The sequence below is a fragment of the Calidris pugnax genome, unplaced genomic scaffold, assembly GCF_001431845.1.
Source record: "Calidris pugnax isolate Ruff unplaced genomic scaffold, ASM143184v1 scaffold24, whole genome shotgun sequence".
NCBI lineage: Eukaryota > Metazoa > Chordata > Aves > Charadriiformes > Scolopacidae > Calidris > Calidris pugnax.
The window spans coordinates 14,811,302-14,827,847 of NW_015090922.1; the positions used below are offsets into that span (position 1 = coordinate 14,811,302).

Sequence of the window (16,546 nt, forward strand, 5' to 3'; positions counted from 1 at the left end):
CATGGTACTGCATTGCACAAAGCCTTTCATTATTAGCACATGCATTCAAGTTGACTGTAGTCCTCAAAAGTAAGGAAACCCAGTGCCTGGCCTTTTCACACTGCAACCAGTTTGTTCTCTTGTCTAATTTCCCAGTGAGTCAAATGGGGACAATAATGAATGCTTTCTGTTGCCTTCAGGTAGGCCTTGCTGTGTAGACAGGAATACACACTACTTGCTGTGTACATAGCAGTACTCTTGTATTAAATTTTCTGTGTTTCTCTGACTTGGCTTTCCTTATTAAAACATTTGCACCAGCTTCTGTCTGTTTGTTCTTGAAGTGAAAATTCTCTGTTGCTCCCAGAACTGTAAGTGCCACTTCACCTTCCTGGTGGCAAAGGGAGAAGAAAATGATACTGTTCAGCTGAGTTCAGGTTAGGCACTAAGTACAGCAAGGTTTGTTCACAAAAGATATGAAATAACACCTCAGATCTGATTAGAGAAGTCACTCCCTGAAGTGTCCAAATCTCACACATACCAGATGTTCTGCACACCTGGTATTTGTGTCTTGCATAAAAGCAGCACATGGTAGAACAAACAGTAACAGTGGATAACTTTTTGAAGCTTCCTACCTTAACAATGCCCAAAAGTTTGCAAGATAAACCTATTTCACAACACTCACCCTTTTGGGGTTAGAAAATAGGAAAACGGTTCAGAAAAAGCTATTGCTATGGAATTGATCTTCTATCCTCATTAAACCTAGCTCAAAGTTTAATTCAAGGGCTGCCACTTTGAGTAGTCTTTACTAACTTTGACATTTTTCCACATACAAGACCAGTCATAAGAATATAAAAACCTTAAATCAAGAATGTTGTTTTTTGCCACACCCAAATCACTGTGGTGGTCCTCCATTTTCTTCTGCTTCAATGCCAGTAGAACTTTGCCACTATTCCCTTCACATTTGCTACAGCAAAGGATTTGTCTTTAGATGCCAAATCTACTCCTCAGAGCTGTTCCAGGAATACAAGTAATATTCCAGAAAGCTCCTCTTTCAGCTTTTGCTATTGGTATGGTTTCTGGAAAGCAGATGTGCTGTAGACCTAGATACTTTCTGTTGCACCAGTTACATGCCAGTGATGGGATTGGATTTTTTTCCTGGTAGGAGAGCCATATGTTTAATACATTACACAGCCTTCTATCCAGCCTGACCTTCAAGTTGTGTCTGATAAATGAAAGCTCAAAGCTGGAGAAAAGGCACAAAGAGCATTCCCATTTATTCCGCATCTCTTCAAAGGAGGAAGTTACAGTCCTAACCCCAAGTTACTGGGAAAGTGGAAAAAACCTGGCACCAAGTCCCCATCTCCTTAAAACAACATGTAACAGAACTAGGATGTAACATCTGACAAGAAGCAACAGGTATGCTCCTGTGCAGTCCTCATTCATCTCAAAGAAAGCTCCTGCCTCAGCTGACACTAGGGCAGTGAACTCTGGGGCTTTAAGAAGTGTTGCTTGGCACATTATCCATATGCAGCCCTATGTGGTTTTCTCAAAAGAGCTGGTGGAGATGGAGCAGGGAAAGAGAGGTTTCATGTAAAATTTCTTTACTTGATGCAAATATCAACCCCCTTGAGTAATAATTTGACATTCCTCAGCAAGGATACACTCCGCTTTTGAAATATTTACCTTTCCTTTATTTTTTTATAACCTTAAAAAAATTTGGGAGGAATGTGAACCGTTTTAGTTTTTGTCTTCCTATGACAGCAGAGATTTATTTATAGGCAGGAACTGGAGGACAGTTCTCACGTGGCTGCTGAAAATTAAAACAGCATGTAGGGTTTTGTTTTGTTTTGCTTTTATGCCTTTGCCGCTACAATCTCTCCCTGCGTTCCCTAAACCCTTGTTATTGTAACCAGAGCCACATTTTGCATTGCTACAATTGCAGGGTTATGTAAATTCCAAAGGCTTTAAAGGAAAGGGCCTGCAGATTCCGCTCCAGGCCGTAGGGAAGTTGACACAAACAGTTATGCCCAACATCTAGGGAGAGGCAAAGGCACTCATAAATCCTCAACAGACAGGAAACCTAACTCTCTACCTCAACATCAACCTGAAGTTTTCTAAACCTTTTGGTTTAGAAACTTACTGGTTTCATTTTTATTGATTGTCCCCTCATTGTGATTGTTGTGCTTTGCTATGGCCATGAAAATTTCCTTCAGCCACTTCTGGAAATCTTCATATGTCCTCTCTCACTTTCCACCAGTGTGTACTGGTTTACTCAGGAGAGCCAACAACAGAAAGCTCTACAGGAACAACCCTTTTCACACTCGAGGAGCCGTACTTTTACAGTGATCATGAAACTACATGTTGAAAAGCATTACTTTACTTATGAAGACTTATATCAAAAAGAAAATACCATCAAAAGAGAACAACCATCCTCACAAAAGACAGTGAAGGAACAGAGTATGCATCTGATTCCCTGAAAGAAGTTTTCCAGCCAGTAGGGGTGGGAAAAAAATGTGATACTTGTCCCGCATCTGTGTGGTTCTGAGTAACCAAGTTGTAATGCTGACACTAGCTGTGCATTTCTGTGTGGGCATGGGCAAGCCAATTCATGTTTCTGACTCTGTACTCCCTAAAAGAGGGATAATAATGCCTGAGTCAGAGTCAATGTTAGAAGGCTCTGCATAAGCTCATCTTAGTCCTCAGTGTTTAGACAACTCAGCTAAATGAGAAAAATGTTTAGCCCGCTTCTACAGCCTTGCTTCTATTTCAGCTCTAAATCGCCATTAGTCAAATTATGCTCAGACCTCAGACAAAAACCTAGATTACATTATTCCTGAACTATGTGGAGGTTTTGCACAGCATGGTGCACCCTGATCACTGGAGTGTGCTAATGAGAACTCAGGGAAATTACTGTTTTTGTGAAAAGGTGCAGCCAGAACTCCCTAGCCAATTCAGCTGACACTATAAGGAAGGATGAGGCCATTGTTCCCCTCCAACATGCTGCTTTCTGTAGCTGCTGAGTTCTCCAGGCAATCTTAAACTTAACTGCAGTGGGTATGAAAAAGCGGGGCTTGCTGTATCGTTCACCCACCTCTTAGGCACAAAGGCAATTATGGCAAGTCCTCAGGAAAGAAAACCAAGCAGCACTACCTCGCAGTCAGCCTCTACAATCACGTAGGTCAGTGCCAAGCCAGCATAAGAAGGGACATTCCAAGCAATTTGCAAGCTGTGACATTTTAAAAATTATCACTACAATGAAAGAGATGACTTCAGTAGCAGACAATAGTTCCTGCTCAACTGGTAATTACTGTCACTGCACAGGTGGTGATAGCTGTTATTATTATGAAAGCATAGCTGTTTAAATCTTATTAAGAAAGACAAGAGCCATTTCTGGATGTGCAACTACATGGGATCCCTGCACAGCTCAGAAGTTTCTACTAGTTTTTCATGTGAGTTTATCTACTGGGAGCCAGGAACTGTTCTGTGGAGCTCTGATCCTGACTGTCACTGTGAACTTGGCCAAGTGGCTGAATACCTTTGCCCCCACAACTCCTTTTGAAGTCAGCTGGTGATGTGAATGCTCAACAATCCTGAAAAAACAACCCCTACAAGTCAAAGCCAGTGTCTGCTAGAGCTAAGGTGTTTTGGGTCACATCATAAATAGTGTAAACTTTGGCCACAAAAACTGAAGCATCCACAGCTAACAAATATTTTTGTAAATATGGTCCTGTAATTGGCCCAGTGTAACACAACTCTCAGACACAGAGGGGTGGAGTCCAAGGGACCACCTATATTAACATTTTTGGAAGAGGACATTTTTATAAAGGATCTGTGGGGAGTCAGAAACAAGCAGCCAGAATACAAAGGAAAAACAGAAATCAAAGACAGCTGTATTAGACTGTCCCATTCTTAGTGCACCTAACGGCAAGTACCTGGAAACTATACATTTTAATGAACCAGGTAATGTATCAACCAAAATTGTTACTTTATTCTGTAAGTCATGTTACCTAACAGTCTAAACTCTTGAATCCTTTCCTCAGAGAGGACTAGTTTACTACCCAAAAGCACTGTGGAATACAGGCAAGAAATTCTGATATCTTACAATATTTAATTCCTCAGATTTTGGTCTTGAATCCAAATCAATTGATATGTACCTCTAAATGATCAGCGCTGCTTCATATAGACTTTGATGTCTTACCCAAGTATTAAGTAAGGTGGAGGTTGCTTAGCTTTTGGAAGCTCTGCAGCCTGCAGCCTGTAATTATTGGCCAACCAGCAGCACAGCTCCCATCTACAACTTGTTTGTTTCCCTGAGTTATCGAAACCATTCCTTACCTTTCATGCTTGCAAATCCAATAGATTGGCTCAGTGCAATTAGCAAAGCAGGCAAGACAAAGGGCCACTTAGTCAGCTCTGACACATTTTACAGAAGAGGATCTTCAAAAGCTGACATAGTTCAAGCAAAGCAAAAAAATAATAAAATACTAACAAACATAGCTACACAGACTTTTTGAAACATCAGACAGGCACAATGAAATAGTAGTATAGCAAAATCATCCTACTGATACCAAATGACAATAGGAAAATGAAAGGCCTGTGTTGGCCTAGCGGGTCAGCATGGTGAGAGATCTTGTTAGGCCCATATTAGAGTCTCAGGACGATCATGTTCCTCGGCTGGGCAAAGAAAGGAGGGCATCCCTGGAAGTGTTCAAGGCCAGGCTGGATGTGGCCTTGAGCAACCTGCTCTAGTGGAGGTGTCCCTGCCCATGGCAGGGGGGTTGGAACTCAATGATCTTTGAGGTCCCTTCCAACCCTCACCATTCTATGATTCTATGATTCTATGAAAAAGGAAGCACAACTATAACAATTTGGATAGAAGGTACATAGTGGGGGAAAAATAAGCAAACCAAACCAGGCAAAAAAAAAAAAATATCCATAAACAGAAATGAATTGAATAGAATTGAATAGAATAGAAACAAATAGAAACGAATAGAATAGAAACTAATAGAAACGAATAGAAACGAATAGAAACAAATAGAATAGAATAGAATAGAATAGAATAGAATAGAATAGAATAGAATAGAATAGTTCAGTTGGAAAGGACCTAGTCCAACTGCCTGAATGGTTAATGTTCTCTAATGATGCAACTCAGGGGAGCCGCAAAAGGCAGACTTGTGCTGTCCTCTCTCCCTGCTGCAATCAGCTACACCCAAATATATCTGGAGGGAAAATGACATCTGACACAGCCATGGTAAAAATGACCGAAACGAAGAAGTGACAACTCAGGGTGTGGGAAAGTCTGAAAACAAATCACTGGGTGTGTCAGATACACAGACGCTAGTATAACGCAGTGATTACTATGTCTCTGCTCAGTGAATATGTGAAAGCGAGCTTGGGGTTTTAAGAGCTATGCACAATAACCAGTGAACGAACTCAAGCCTGGGTGCATTTGCCTAGGAGTGGTACAAAATTCACCATGACCCCACAGATTCATGGGACATCCAGCATAGCATCTTATTCTACATAGAGACTTCGTAGACTGCTTCTAAATATCACAGAACTGGGAAAACTGCTTTTGTAACACCCGTGGCTGAATTTCTCAGGGAGCTTCACTGTGGCTACAAGGCACGTTATTCCCCACCCTATTTGCATCACAAGATGTAGTGTGTATGATCCACATCAATGATCCACAGCCTCCAAAATGCTGCTGAGAACTTCAGCTTTAAAAGTCCAAACGCAACAAACATAGGAAACGAGAGCTCTTGGACTTACAGTCACACAGTCTAAACAGGAAACCTAGAAAATTAGGCTAACACATCCATGCAGCCTGGGCTATTCGATTACAAGCAAGCAAACAAACAGGTAGGTATGTAGGTGAGTAGATATGTAGGTAGGTAGGTAGATAGATAGCACACTGGAAAGCATATACCCGAGTCACGCAAACAGTTAATGGCAGACAATGGCAGTGGCCAGCCAGCAGAAGCAAGCCCAAGATCAATCATGGGAGAATTTCTAAAGGAAGTCAAAGAGTATTTCCCATTCCTCTGGAGGCGTTGCCCCCCAGTCTGGCACCAAACCGCCCAGCTCCCTCTAGCTTCTTTGTGAATTAAGTCTATTCCTGAAAGAGCTAAACAATCTCAAGAGACCATGACTAATGAGTGCTCAAAGGAAAAATGAAGGTTGCCTATCTCTCCCCATCACTGTGTAACCACTTAGTATTGAGTATCCAGAATTGAACACAGTGTTCCCCATGTTGTTTCATCATAGCTCAGAGACATATTTCCTCAGCAGGCTATTTGGATCAAAGACTTAAGGCAACATCCCTGAAAGAAAAGACACAGCAAAACACAGAGGGGACTTTTTCGCCATCTGCTTCCATTTTAATTTGCTGCACTCCCACATGTCACCAGACCCTGTAGGGTGGTCAGTTGGATTCTGTGTCATGTGCAATCATGGGAGTATAGACTACAAGGTCATCCTGTCCTGTTTCCTACAATCACAGGCAACTGTCTAATAGACACTAGTCCAGCAGATTCCACGGCCCATTTGTTCCAATACTGTCACACATCAACATAAGACTTTTCAAGTGACCAGCAGGAAGCAGAATTAGATAGGTTTTTGAGTCTGAAGTGAAGCAGCCATTTTCATTGTTAGTTTAAAGCAGCAGAAAATGACAAATTAGTTTTTTCATTTTACAGAGGTATAATATCACCTTCCTGACTTCTGATGTCTGATTCTTGAGATGGCAAGTTGGTCCACTCTTATTTGCATATTCATGTTCTATGGATAAAAATACATACAGCTACAGATAATGTCAAAGTTTCTTTATATCAAAGTGAGAAAAGCCAAAATATTGATATGTATGTAATCTGAATTGTATGTTGATATATCTTGCAAAAATCAAGGTCTGTATTGAAAAACTGTATCTCAAGACTGATGAAGCAGCATTCTTAAGCTACTTTTTATTAAAAGTACAGTGATACTATATGAAAATGTTAGTACATTATGCTAGGTCAACTCTAGCTTGTATTTACAGTATTTTCTTAGAAAAGGCTGCCATTTCACAGTAGCTTAGCTACACTAACAGATGTGTAAATCAGAAAGAGGATGGGCCCCTGGAGATGTTCCGATAGATGTGAACATACTAAACGTCACTACTCTAAGTAAGCAGGAGATGAGGCTGTGAGGAGTTGCTTGCTAAATTTTGCCTCTGTTTAAACATAAAATGTGTCATGAAGGGCACAGTAGGACATTTATAGCTTAACACATGTCCCCCAGCAGGTACATGAAGCTATTCTAGATAAGCCCAGACACAGCTGGAAAACAATTCATGGGTCCCCCAAGGAAAACTTCACCAAGTCAGAAAATGCATCTGTTTTTCTCCCTATAACTTAGTAATGGTGAGTGCCAAAGACTTCGTAACATTCACAAAGACTGCTTGAATCCTGCTGACGATGAAAGGCTAAGGTCAAGCTTTGTACTTCTGTCATTGGCAACACATTTCAGGGCCTCTACAACAGAGCCAGAGAGATTCACTCATTGGGATGCCTGACCCGCAGGGCAGTAAAAGTATGAAACAAGCAATGAGGGCAAGTTCATATCTCAGTAGGGCACAGTTGGAAGACAGTTCATATTGGCAGGACCCTAGCATGGTTATTACTTTACCCCTGCATAACAGTGCAGGAGGATGCTGACAGATCAGAGCACAGGCAAGAACAAAACCAACTGTCTCTCTGTGCATTCAGCTGTTAGAAACATAGTTTAATTGGTTCCCGCTGTATACATGGCTGCAAAAGTAGCAAAGGACTAAAATCCCCTCGTGTTTGGTCAAGATCTTGCTTTCTTTCATCTGTTGTGCAGATGCTGATGGGGTCGCCTGCCTGGAGGGGGTCAGAATTCTGCCAAATGGATTTAAGCAGGGTACTCACAGTCCAGGCATCCCAGCTTAATGGTCAGTGACTCAGTGAGAAAACCAAGACTGTCTGTACTGGTGGATGGCCCCATTCCTGACATCCTTTGTAAGGAAGAATGATATCCCGTCAAACTCCCTCTGCAGATGTATGCTGTTTAATCTCACAAATAAACCCATTCCACATAGTTAGGGCAGATCTCTTACAATCATTATCAGCAGTACCTAAGTTTCACATTCTCAGTGTAGGCAAAAACCTAAACAAAGGGTAGAAAGTAGGAAGAAAAACTGGGGGTTATGACTTGAGGCTCTGGCTAAGCCAGAACACAGATATGGGGGAAGAAGAAAGAAAGGGAAAAGTACCCACTCTGCAGTAGGATGATATATTTGCATTTTGGGAGAGGTATGATTTTGGTGAATATATGGCTTGTCTACCAGGCAGGAGGCTAAATGCGACATAATGATAAAGATGTTCTTACAATATTTTAGTTTAATTCTATGGCTTTGTTAAACTACCACTTCAGAGGACATAGAGATAGCTAAAAAAAAAATGGATCTTTAACCTACCTGCAAGTAAGAGCATTTATATGATAGTGCAGAATCCCATCAGGTTGCAGGCATCTAAGAAAGCTGTGCCTCAGTTTTCCAAAATGCTAAATCCATTAATATTGGTGAAGTGCTTGGAAATTTTCCAAAGGAAAGTTCTGAATGCAAAGAATAAATTGCTAACTTTATCTAACTATATATATATCTCTATATCTATACACACGTGACTTTTCCTCACATATTTCTATAGCATATGATTGCAAACAAGAAAATATTCTCATCTTTTAAGTCCTACTGGTTAAAGAGGAACTGTCCATTGAGATTGCTCCATCAGGTACAACCTGGCTACTGAACATACAATACTCACAGCATTCAGTGTTTGATCTTAAACCAGTGGAAAGTACAGAACATACTGTATTGCACGCTGATGATTTATTGAATACGTGTTTTCAGAGGGACTGGACTGTTGTAACGTTGTTGGGGGAAAAATAGTTTCATGTTAGAGGGAAATCATGTTACACCTCTACAAGAGTCCAGGAAACTTCTACACACAGATCAGCAGAGGCAAGGATGGTTATACAGCTCCACAGTAGTTTCATCCCTTCTTGAAAAGCTTGCTCCCTTCGACCTGACAAGGAAAGAAGCAGAATTGGCAGGCTGATGCAGAGCAACATGGAATTCCCACGTATTTCTGTCACAGCCTTATGGAGATTTGAAAGAAAACAGATGACAGTGCAGGACCAAGAGCATGCAAAAAGATTAATGATTTTTCAAGACCAGCCTGAAACACCTAAAAATAGCCTAATTTTATATTTTTTTTTAAAGCACTGAGCTTTCCTGGAAAATGGAAGCACTCAAAATATTTTTTTATTTACGAAAATATCAGCACCAGTCATACTATTGATGAGTAAGCCAGTTGGAAATGTTCAGATTTAGAGAAATATTTTAATGCAAAAGAAAGTGCAAAACATTTCTAAAAATAACTGGAGGGGTGTTAGCAAATTAAATCCTTTCTCCAAAAATTTGTCACTGTTTGTAATCCGCTTTTGAACTGGGGAACAAGGAGAGATGCTGGTCACTTTTTCGACAGTGCTAAAAATGAAGGTATTGCTTCTTCAAGTGCATCTTTGATACTTACAGGACTCTAAAATGTGAATAAGTTTCTGGAGGTTTGTGATGTATCTCGTCAGTTTCCTTGGTCTACATCTTACAGATACAACTGTTTCTCCCTTGGAGAATAGCTGAAACATCAGAGGATCTTCACAATGTTTTCTCTTTCAAAAACCACAAGAATATAAAAATGAGTACATAGAGTCGAATCAGCAGTCCATGTAAACCAGTATGCTATCTCCAAGTAATGGTCAGTTGCAGATGGTTAGGGAAAGCATATAAAAATACCATATATAGTACAATCCTACCCCTGCTCAATCCTTTTAGTTGCTTAGGACTTAGAGATGGGAGTACAGCCAGATTATCTGTTTAATAGCTACCAGCAGACCCATCCTCCAAGATTTTTCATCTCTTCCCACAGCTTTGTCTTGGGAGAAAGGAATCTTGCCCTGTGATATTAAACTATTGAACTGTATCCTTCCATGACTTCTTCACAATGAAATTCAACCTGATTGTGCTCCCTGGCAGAAATGTTCCTTCTCCCTTTTGCACGTATGTGTTTAAGTATTAAATTTATTAAAATGTCCTTGGAATACATTTTCAGATCAGAACTTAAAAAGTTAAATTGAACCTGACCATTTTCTTCAAGGAAGAACAGGGCAGCGTGTAAATTTCCATCTCTTAAGACTTTATGGCTCATTAATTCAGTTGTTAACTAAAAACATTGCCCTGCCAAACAGCAATAAAAAAAATGCAAAGCCCCCCAAATTAGTCTTGTTCACTGTCTTGAATAATAAAAGCCATAACAGTAAAAATGAGTCCCTGTTTATGCCTGCTTAAAAAAAGTAATATACCAAAGAGACAGAAGAGAGTTGTTGGGTCTCACAAATCAGCTTTGTCCCCAACTCAAAGAAGAGCTGGGCTGGCACATGCATTGCCTGAATTTAAGTCATCTTGGGACACTGTGAGGAGAAAAGTACTCTTCAACAAAAACAAAACGTGAATTTCAAAGCTCATGAGCAGAAGTATCAACTTCAGTGATTACTACTTTGAAGCCAGCAAAACTGGGAAGTGAGCAAGCACTTGTTAGTCAGGGAGGGAACCTATTCCTCTCCTGCTGCCAAAGTTTTTCTCATTTTCTCAAGGTTACCTCTATTTCCATTTTCACGCAGTCTAAACACATCCTTCTGATCTCCAGCTCCCACTCCTTGAATTCCAGTAAGCCTTCTGATCTCCACCCTTTCTTATCTATTTCTTCCTTTCCACCTTAAGTCTCTGTAATTCCTAACTCCAGAGAAACCTTATCACTAGTACAAGCCTGCTACAGAATAATTTTTCTACTAAATCCAAAACCATGAGCTTCTCCTGGTCAGATTTGTTACTCCATGTTGTCCCAAGTCTAGAAAAGTACTAGAAGACAGTATCTGACACCATAGAGATCACAGGAGAAGCCAAAATTACAAGTGTTGAAATACCATGCAGAAAACAAATTGAAAATATAAATCAAACATGGAACATGAACTTTGGGCAACATACAAACTGGACACAAAGCCTAGGGGAGGGAAAAGCCTGTTTGACCATCAACAGGTACAGATTTAACACACAGCCCTAAAAAAGCTTGAGGCAGCACCAACAGTGCTGCTCAGTGTGTGACGTGTTTCTGGGAACATGTCTATGTGGTTCTCAGCAAATCAAAGTGGGGCACATCCTGGACATGTCAAGAAAAACAGAATATGAATACAGGGCTGACATACCAAAGCTCATGGGAGCTTCCAGCTACATGGGATACATTCCTCTGTGACTTCTACTGCTATGAAACAGTAATAGCTCCACTGACCTTCAGAGAGTTACACTGCTGTAAAAAGTATGTGAGAAGAACCAAATCCACTGTGTAGACTGGCCCAAGTCACTTGGCCAGCATTTCAAAAGCAGCTTATAATTTTGGCTGTCTCAATTTTTGAGTGTCTTGGTGTCTTAAAAAAACCACTAAAAATAAAGAGCCAAAATTACAGGTTACTTTGCACAACTTGGGCCTCAGTTTCTCTGGACCAAATTCTGGTGCTACTTGAACTTACTTGTAATTGAAGCCTGGAATAAGTTTCTTGAACAATACAGAGCTACAAAAAACTTTCACTAGTACAGATGAGAGCAGACTTGCACCGTCTGTGCCTTAGGCCACTCATTACCAGTCTGAAGTCACTCGGCCAAATACTCAAATGGAATACATTTGTCATAGCTACTCTGGAGCCCCCATACCTGTTTGCACTGGCTGAGAATCCAACTCAGTAAATCCCACTTAACTAATTTACATAGCATTATGAAATTTAATAATTTAATACACAGAGCTTGGAAGATAACAAGTCCTCAGCCTGATAATAACTCAGAGTAGTGCCAAACAGAACTCCGCTGTTAAGTGGAATTGCAGAAAGATGAGAAATTAATTGGATCTACTGCATGTTAGTGTATGTACTGAGTCCTACTACTACCAGTTTTCTGCAGATGCCTCAGTTCAAATGACTGTGATATCAGGGAACACAATGGTAAAACAGAAAAGCCGTAAGAGACAACACTGTCAATCACCAACACAACAAAAAGCATGGGAAAATACATGTAAAGTCTTTCATCCAATGAAAATCAGAGCAGCCCGCTTTCTTTTAATTTAGGAACACGCTGTGCTTGCCTGGGGGCTGTAGGGGCAGGGAAGGGAGAGAGGGTCAGATCTCCCTAGGATTGACCCAGGTTTGAAAATTCACAGCAATTAAAGCGCTGAGAGCCAAACCTCCCACGCATCCTTCCCCTAAGTGTCAGGAAATGGTGTTCCCTGATTGCTCAATTGGTAGGTCAGATGGCTGGCCTGGAGGGACTAGATGGGTTTCTGGGATTCCATTGGACCTTGGGGGAATTTTATGTCAGCTAAGGCAGATGGAGCAAACTGGGAGATGCCTTCAAGATGCTGTTCAACTCTTGCTGTGCCTCCCTCCCAATAAAATACAGTCAGTACACGCCATGTCTGGGCTCAGTAAGAAAAATTTTTGCAACTGATTTCAAGATGAACAGAATGATCTCCATTACACATGAGGAGCACAACTACAATAAACAGCAGTGATAGCAGCAAACAAGTGATACAGTGTGGTAAGGACACTAGGATATCCAGAGAATTTATTTACTCAGCTCTGTGAAACCATGAGGCTGCACTTCATAACACAAAATACAGACTTTTAAAACCTCAGGGTTGCACTATGACCGTCATATGCTCCAACAGGGAATTGCTTTCTGTTTCACAAAGTAAAACTGACAAGAAGTCTGCCTTGTCCATAGTGTGTTTGTTTCTCTTGCTTCTGGGGTCACCTGTCCACCAGTAGAACTAGCAATTTCCTGGCTGGTATAACCTCATCCAATCTCAAGGATGCTGAGTGATGACCCATGCATTCCCATGCAACAGTAAATTTATCTCCTGCTAGATCAGTGTCTCCTTTCCTATTCCTCCTCCTATCCCTGCACTCAGTGTGTCACTTTCCCTCTGAACCACAACCAACAGCCTACAAGAAACTCCCAGACTTGCAACCCTACAGGTAGCATCACTCACTAGTGGGATGCTGAGCTGGAGGATAGAGAGAGGAATTGTGACACGGAAAGGAAGCAGTCCACTTAAAACATCTCAAATCTGGAATTACGTCCTCCTTAGTTCCTCTTCTCACACTCCAGCTTTCAGCAGTTCTGTATATATTAGTTCTGTATTGCCCAATGCAGTTCAGACAAATTGTTGAACCGGGTAAAAGTGTCTGTGGCTCCCAGACACTTGTCTTGGCTTTGACAGCTCTCAAAGTTTTATTGGGGCATATAGGTTTCTAACAAGTTACTATGTTTCTTGAGGATATTTTTTCTTTCATATTGCCAGCCAATGTGATTAGACTGTTGCTGAGAAAATAAAGCAGCTACTTGGAAAAGGAGCTGCTAGGCTACTGGAAACAAAATCTAATAAGAAATATGGGGGAGAGGAAAAGAATTCTGATATGTCACAGTAAAGTAGCTCAGATCCCAAACTGATTCCTTCCAAGTCTGAGGACTTCACTTGCAAAGTACATCCCTGCAGGAACTGGCTCTGAGGTCCCTTACACGTGCAGTCAGTACGGTTGTTTTTTCTTCAGCTCAGCCTAGCTTGTTTTACACAGTATGGCATGGCATCCCTTAGTAGGGATTAGACCTTGAACATCTGCCCAGTAAAAGCCACCCCCATTACATTAGCCAGCACAGTGGTTACATCAACCTGCAGTTGCTTTCAGCACAGCTAACTACACTCGCTCAATTTCATTTTGCAGGGGAGTTCCTTGCAAAACTCCCTCCTCCCAGTCCTCACCTTTCCTCCTTTACTTCCTTCTCCCTGACACAGCTACCCACTTTGCCACTCTCAAGAGGGAAAGTATTTGCAGAATTAGTCTATTACCAAAACAAATCAACCCAGGGACCACTGACTCGAATAGCCTTTCTTATGCCTGCTTGTTGGCTGAAGCCAATTGCTAACAGCTCAGTGCATTATATTGTGCAATTCACATAGCTCCTGCTTCTCAGCCCAGCTTTGTGTTTATGTTCAAGGGCGTCATCTCTCCTTCCAGCACCTGCAAAAAACAAGCACCCTCTCACTGGCAAACTGCTTTCTAAAGTTACAAGTGCTAGCTAAGTATGTCAGCTTCACACAGGAGGCTTCAAACTCTTCCATCTGCCTGGGGAAATGAGCCATTTTCTGGCATGGGTCTCATTAGAGAAGATGCCAATGAGGAGGACAGTTGCCTCCACAGATGTCCCCAAAACTGCTCCCATCTCTACCTGGGGAATGAAGAAGGGACGTCAAGGTGTGGGCTGGGTGAGGCAAGGTTAATGCAGCACTGAATTTTAATTGTAAATAAATACAGCTGAGTACCCCACTGAAAACACTGCCTTCTTATGGCTTGGGAATCTCTGAACTGCTGAGATTAAAAAAAAAAGTTATCAGGAGTCACTAGCATTTCTTGGGACTTGCACCATGTGTCCATAGCATCTCTGCAGGTTTTTCACAGGGAGATTCTACTTGTAGTAGCTGTCTCCTTCACGTATCACCCTGTTACAGCTTGGTTTTGGATGAGAGATGCCTCTTTCCTCTGCAGAAGCAGTGTGTTCTCTGGAGAGCCCTTAGTATCAAGCTAGTACAGGCTCAAGGTGCTAAATTTGTAAGATTTAGTGAGTGAGACCCCATACGCATGTTAGGATCTGTTACTGTCCACAGCCTGGCAAATAGAGTGGGACAGGACTTCATTGTCAGCGCGCCAGGAAACTGCCTGCCCTCCCCATAAGGAAAGACAAAGTGCTTGACGCAAAATATGTCAAGGGATTAAAGAGTTAAAAAAGAAATCCTGCATTGTGAAATTGCCTAAGGAAGTTGGGGTTTGCCTAGAGCTTATTTGGAATTTTGCTGTCCTGCTACCAGAACATGAAGGAGCTGGATTTCAGTTAGTTTTGTAGTCTTCCAAAATACGTCCTTCCCTCCCTCTCTCTCCTTCTCCAGCCTCCCTCACCCATCACCCCTATCCGCATACAGAACAGTGAAAAAGCCTGCACTGTCAGGCCCTCTGCATACCTTTGGGAGAAGCAATCAAGCCAAACCTGAATCCTGTGTGCTGCCAAGCTGGCTTCAGGATGTTTCAGAGGAGAAAAAAAAAAAAAAAAAAAAAAAGGGAGATTCTACTTGTAGTAGCTGTCTCCTTCACGTATCACCCTGTTACAGCTTGGTTTTGGATGAGAGATGCCTCTTTCCTCTGCAGAAGCAGTGTGTTCTCTGGAGAGCCCTTAGTATCAAGCTAGTACAGGCTCAAGGTGCTAAATTTGTAAGATTTAGTGAGTGAGACCCCATACGCATGTTAGGATCTGTTACTGTCCACAGCCTGGCAAATAGAGTGGGACAGGACTTCATTGTCAGCGCGCCAGGAAACTGCCTGCCCTCCCCATAAGGAAAGACAAAGTGCTTGACGCAAAATATGTCAAGGGATTAAAGAGTTAAAAAAGAAATCCTGCATTGTGAAATTGCCTAAGGAAGTTGGGGTTTGCCTAGAGCTTATTTGGAATTTTGCTGTCCTGCTACCAGAACATGAAGGAGCTGGATTTCAGTTAGTTTTGTAGTCTTCCAAAATACGTCCTTCCCTCCCTCTCTCTCCTTCTCCAGCCTCCCTCACCCATCACCCCTATCCGCATACAGAACAGTGAAAAAGCCTGCACTGTCAGGCCCTCTGCATACCTTTGGGAGAAGCAATCAAGCCAAACCTGAATCCTGTGTGCTGCCAAGCTGGCTTCAGGATGTTTCAGAGGAGAAAAAAAAAAAAAAAAAAGAAAGGCAAGCGATACTTGCAGAGATTTGTTCTTGAGAACAAGCAAAAACACAAGAAGAGTTGCTGCAGCAGCTGCACTTACACTGTAATGCTCGTGTCTCTACGCAGTTCCTCCTTGTTCTGCAGTCCTGTAAATCCACATAGAGAAATGCCTGTGCTGCTGCTCTTGATGGCTGTGCTGCTGTAGTCAGACTGGAACTGCTGCTGTTTTCACTTTCTGACCAGCCTCTCTCTCCAAATCCTCTGACGTCAGACAGCCTGTACGAGATATTTATGGAATGAACAATCTAAAAGTTTCTCTAGGTAGAGCCCAGATTGCAGTTTTTGGGGATTTGTAATTTTTACACTTTTGGATAGAAAACCTCTCCATGGGGGGTCAGGCAGGAAACGGTGGGGAACTACAGATGTGGTTGTGCAAGTCCCTAGCAAAAGACAATCCCTGTACTTTTCTGCCCAGGGTATATTATATCCACACCCAGGATGTAACTATCTGTCATGCAAGTCCCCATTTGGAAAGCAGTATTTTCCAGTCTCTCAGCTGTGCCTGAACAGTTTTCACATCAAGCCTGCAAAGGCCCCCACAGACACACTCTTAGCCTACAGCCCTCTGCTGTGCCCAGGCTTTGGCTGGATTTAACTAAAACAG

The 16,546-nt window shown here is 41.8% G+C and overlaps 1 protein-coding gene across 4 annotated transcripts in view; it reads right to left on the bottom strand.

Moving 5' to 3' along the window:
* DAAM2 (dishevelled associated activator of morphogenesis 2) overlaps nucleotides 1-16,546 on the bottom strand; it is a 217,830-nt gene that overhangs the window by 188,489 nt on the left and 12,795 nt on the right. For 3 of the 4 annotated variants that reach the window (XM_014950958.1, XM_014950957.1, XM_014950954.1), the window contains exon 2: nucleotides 15,983-16,158. The gene's annotated coding sequence lies outside the window, so the exon portion shown is untranslated. Of the gene's footprint in view, nucleotides 1-15,155; nucleotides 15,224-15,982; nucleotides 16,159-16,546 lie in introns of those variants that run through there. The other variant, XM_014950956.1, reaches the window with a different exon arrangement.